Raw genomic sequence first — 6,418 nt, forward strand, 5'->3', positions numbered from 1 at the left:
AACTATTGTAGTGGTTTCCATCATGATATGCGACATGAAGTGTGGATTTTTTTGAGCTATCAATATTGTAGATTTGGGATTCTTGGCCCTTCAAATAGTGCACATGAATGTTAGTTTGAGTCACCATGGAGGCTGCATAAATCTCACATTGGTCTATCCAAGTTCCATCTTCTGACATTTTTTCATAGTATTCTTCAAAATTCATGTCATCTTTCTAAGAAAAGAAAGGTTCAAAGTATGAACAATTCTCCATAATGTACTCCACTAGTACCATATTACGATACTTTGAGTGTTGCTCTTGGTCACCTTCAAGTTGATTTGCTAGGGCTCTAATAAAACAATTTCCATATGGTAGCATTTGCACCACTCTTATCTTCAATCCATTATGTTGAGCCTTTATTTCTTCTTGCCTCTCCTCCTCACTTTCTACTTCATCCAAAATGATGCTTATTTGAGATTGTTTGTCTTCTTCTTGGATGGGTATGTTTGACTGAGAAAGAGGTAGTTCTGGTTAAATATTTCTTTAACATATAATTCAAATATATAATGAAATGTATAATTCAACCTTACATATAAGTCTTTTAAGCATCTTATTTCAAAAGTGAATAATGTTATGTTCAACTATTTTTTAATGGTCTCAACCTTTGCCTAAATTATCAAATGTTTCATGTGTGATCCTAGAAAATATGAAGATAACCAATTATAGAATTCAATTAAATTCAACCATGAATAATACAAATTAAATAAATTCAATTTTATGAACATGTACATAAGACAATACCTCTAAAGGTGTAGGAGACAAATAGTTACAATTAGAAGTGATGGGAGAGGCAAAGACGAAGCTGATACATCTTTTGTAAGATGTGAGAATCTAGTACTAGTATGTCTTCTATATATAGAAACCATTGAGATGTCCTTGACATATTGTGAGAAGAATGAAATTGCATGTCTACAATATATCGACTTGATTCTACTTGAGACAACGAAAAATACAATTTTTGAGCTCTATCATGTTCACATGCATGTTTGATCAACTAAGACATTGTCGGATTCATTTCCTTGTCACAATATTTTACCATATACAATGCCTATACTTGCATTTTAGAATTCTCCTTCAATCATGATATATGACTAAAATGAAAGAAATTTTAGGATTTCACATTAATGTTCGTTTGCACGAGCTCATTTATTTCTCCCTCATTCATTATGGATTAGTAATACTAAGTCCAATGCTTTCATTTTCTTTCGAACATTTTATTAGACTGAAAAAGATAGTGGTATATAATTTATGTGAAATGGATGGGTTGTATGAAGTTACTATTTCAAAATGTAGGTGAAGTCAAACCAAAACAAATAAATAAATTTAAATATTAAAAGCAAATTTATCAAGGGAGATCTTTATGAGTTCTTAGACTTAATGTTTTTGTATGAAATTTTACTATTGTACTTGTAGAAACAATTCTATGGGATTCCTTTGTGTCAATCGGTGAATTAATTTAAATCAATTAAAACACTTTTTTTCTGTTTTGAAAATAATCATAGTTTTTATAAAAATTTCAATTTATATTTTTGAAAAAAAATTCAATAAAAAATTATTTATTTGAAATATGATTCATTCAAACAAATTGATGGTATAAGACCCCTTTTTTAGAGATTTTCTCGATATTGATTTTTTTCTAAATATTTTAAGATGCACTTTATAGAATTAAAAATTTAAATTAATTATTTTTTAACAATTTGGTTATATTTTAAAGAAGAGATTTGATCTTTTTGAAAATAGATAAATTTAAAAATAAGATTTTTTTTTTTCTAATTATTCTTTATATTAGGAGAGACTTGTCTTTTATAACTATTCTCTATGTTTGAAGAAATGCTAAACCAAAAACAATGCTTTCAAGGTCGATCACTGACAAAATAAAGGCTAATCAATCTTACAACGTAAATCATCATTTCTTTTGCGTGGAAAAAAGAGATCATGAATGTTGCACCATATGCTTACCATTTAGAATCTCAGATTTGGCTTCTATGCCAGCCAAATTTGATATCCCACTAATATTCATTATACTTTGTTCTGTCAAGAAAATGTATATGATTGGATTTATAAAGAAAAAACTTCCCCAAGAAACACTGTAAGTGCTTTGATCGATGATAGGCATAAAAAGAAACAGAGATTCTAAAGTGAATGGTCGAAGAAAGAGAAACTGAGCTTCATAATCTCCGCTTCAAACAAATTCTTGTGCCTGAAAACACAAGAGATGTAATTCTTGGCATTATTTTTTGACCAACCCAAGAGAAATTTCACTTATTGTAAGACCAGTATGTATGAATATACATCTTTACCCACATAGTAAGGATGAGTGCTCACACCCACACACCAAGGGACAGACAAAAATCCACCTAGATAAGAGAGGTACAGCCTGAGTTGGCCTAGTGGTGGAGAACTTGTACTCTTGAAAGAGAGGTCACAAGTTCAAATCTCACTGGGGGGTAGGGTATGTACGCCTCGTTTTTAGTGCCAAGCACCTCTCAAAAAAGAGTACGAGGTAGTCCCATATCACTGTCACCATATGTAAACCCAAAAACCTCTCAAAAAAGAGTATGAGGTAGTCCCATATCACTGTCACCATATGTAAACCCAAAAACTATGGCATAGTGTCGTGGACTATAAAACCACCTTTCCTTTTTTTTATATGGCATCTATTTAATAATATTAAGCTTGATCAATCATATCAAAAAATTATATAAAATTTATTAGTATAATATTGAAATTTATTTTTTAATTTACAAATAAATATTTTGTAGTGCCTACCCTCGTTCACATCTTTTCTAGACTTATTGTTGCTATTATTATCAGACTTTGATGGACTAGTATTATGTTGATGGATTAGTGGTATTGTTTTGAGACTATCAGACATTATGTTATGGATTCAGTGGTTATGTGATGAGATCATTTAGACTTTACATTTCATGCATACATGCTGATCATTATATTGTTTCAGTTATTATTGATGATTAGATGGATGGTTTATTATCTTATGTGTTTTATTATGGATACTTACCCCATACTTGCATGTGTATGGTGTGTGTGTTTTCTTATTGTATGGCATTTCTGATGTGGTTAAGGAAGGGAGACTAGTCACCTGCTTAGTCGGGATCTACACGATGCACCACTTCTTGCCATTGTCTGTTTAGCTTAGCATTATATATATATATATATATTGTATGTACATGCATAGTTTTTTTGCAGGTTGCAAGTACCGAGTATCGACTTCCCTGAATTGCCAGGATGAGCGTACCCTATTATACTATCTCAATGATAAGAGAAGGGAGATAAATTCTCAAGTCCAAATCCCAAACCTTTAAGCCAATTGTCCTAGTGAGGTAGGACAAGTATCTGGATATTTTACCCACCAAATGTGTCGGATGACATGATTCGCGATTTTTAACCCTTTAGACTGATTTTGAGTGATTTGCTCTATGATGGGTTTTCATATTTATTCTTGAAAGTCTATGGTGAATTTTCTATTAATTAAGTCTTAATAAATAGATTTAATTAATAAATTAATTATTTGAAAAAATTAATATAAAATATCATGTTATTTGATATTTTGATTATAACTAATTAAATGATAATTAATTGAGGAAAAAGAATTTAATAAAAGAGAATTAGAAATTAAAATTAATAATAGTTATAAAAATAATAATAAAGTAATAAATAAATAATAATAATAAAAGTTATAAAAATTAAAATAAAAGTTATAAATATTTAAATAGAAATTATATAAAAAGTGAATTGGAGTTATAAGCTTGCATGGGAGTTAACGCACTTTTCTATTTCTCAAGTGTCAACAACATGGGAGTTAGTGCAACAATTAAGCACATGGTGTCTACAACCCTATGGCTCATCTTGAAGGTTGGAAAAGACCCATGCTTAGTTGGTGACACCTTCTAGCTGTTTCTAGAAGCATTCTAGATGTTTCCTTAAAACTCTTTATATTCAGGCATTCTTAGAAGCTTAGACATGGCTGTTGGAGTGCAATTGGAGCATTGGAGGATTCGAGAATTCTGAAGAAGGGAGCTTGCTCTGCGGGTTTTCTGAGGAAGAGCGATTTAGCATCAGAATTCGGGTAGATTCTTGTGATTCTACTTATGTTATTCCCGCATCATGCATTCCATGTCTTCTTCGTGTCTTCCATATGTCTTCTGAGAAGTTTCATATTTTTATTTGTATGCATTCTCAATATGGGTAGATTAATTTATTTGAGAATTTTATATGCATGGATCTGAAAAGAACACGGGGCTAGGGTTGAAATTCATAGTCAAAGCCATTAGATTAATTATTGGAAATTTTGGAGATCAAAGGTCTATGGAGGAATTCTGAAAATTGAAGTTTGTATTCATATATTGTCAATTTGCTTATATATATATATATATATATATAAAGGTATATGTATATATATATATATATGTATGTATATATATATACATATACTGTATATATATATATATATGTATGTATATATATACCTATACCTTTATATATATATATATATATATATATATATATATATATATATATATATATATATATACATATATATGTATATATATATATGTATATAATATATATATATACATATATATATATATGTATATATATATTATATATATACATATATATATATATTATATACATACATATATATATATGTATATATATATTATATACATACATATATATATATATGTATATATATATATTATATATATACATATATATATATATATATGTATATATATAATATATATATATACATATATATATATATGTATGTATATAATATATATATACATATATATATATGTATGTATATAATATATATATATACATATATATATATATATGTATATATATATTATATATATACATATATATATATGTATATATATATAATATATATACATATACATATATATATGTATATATATATAATATATATACATATACATATATATATATGTATATATATATTATATATATACATATATATATATGTATATATATATTATATATATACATATATATATACATATATATATATATATATATATATTTGTTAAAAATCGATTGACAGTGGAAAAATGTTTATTCAAAACGTTATTGAAATAGCAATTAAAATATATATATATATATATATATATATATATATATATATATATATATATATATATATATATATATATATATATATATATATATATTCATTTGGAGGGGCAGGTTATACCCCATACCCCCTCCCTTCCCACTATTGTTATTAATGGAGGGACTGTCGCGGCTGACACGACTGACGTCGTGACCTATATACGGCTCAGCGACAGTAGTCGCAGGTGTTTACTGCGCCCGTGGGTAGTACAGACCCGACACCTGCGCTGAATACATTCAAGCACGGGGTACGGGCGATAGCGATGAGATATCGCTTTTGTATAACGATTTTCCTTATTCGATTTTACATATAATGTTATTAAGTATTTTCATTATTAAATATTGTTATATGTTATTATTATGTATGTATGTATGTATGTATGTATGTATGTATGTATGTGTGTGTGTGTGTGTGTGTGTGTGTGTATATATATATATATATATATATATAATTAATTATAACTAATTATTTTATTTAAAATGATTTGTATAGATGGATCAATTTGTAAAGATAAATGATTTAAAAAATATGAATAATAATTTATCAATTATTATTAAAATGAAGAGTTATTAATAATTAACTTAATTAAACTTAGTTTAATTAAAGTTGATTATTAGAACGTGTTATAAATCGAAGTTTTGAAATATGTTGATTTCTTTGGAAAATGTTATTTTCAAACAATGTTATTAGATCAAATAGAAAATTTAATTTAATTGTTTGGGAGAAACTTTTATCTATCAAACAAATACATGGGTTAGGTAAAACATGAAATTTCTCCACTTGATATTTAGATTGGAAAACGTAAACTGAAACCTCCACATTTAAATTCAAATTTGAAATTTAGCAAAACGAAAACATGTGTTTACATTGTGTATTCTTATGCTGTTGTTTTGGGTTTTGGGTTGACTAGTGTTGACCAGTTATAGGACGTCTACCAGAGGCTTGGGAGTTATGTGATTGTGATGTCATGATGATGTTTTAATCTCGATCTTTATAAACCCAACCATGGTTATGTGATGGAATGCTCTATGTATTGGATGTGATTACTGATTGTTATAGTTGAGATTCTTATGTATGAGACACTTGACTTAACCATTATTTTGGTCATCAATCAGTTATCCTTGATTATTTTCTAGTCGCCATGATGGGACTAAAATGTGGATTTATTCTTGATGATGTCATGTTGTGACATGTTTGACTCAACCATTTTTGGA

Source organism: Cupressus sempervirens, chromosome 5 (assembly GCF_028749045.1).
Source record: "Cupressus sempervirens isolate cs-2001-9-10 chromosome 5, ASM2874904v1, whole genome shotgun sequence".
NCBI classification, from domain to species: Eukaryota; Viridiplantae; Streptophyta; class Pinopsida; order Cupressales; family Cupressaceae; genus Cupressus; species Cupressus sempervirens.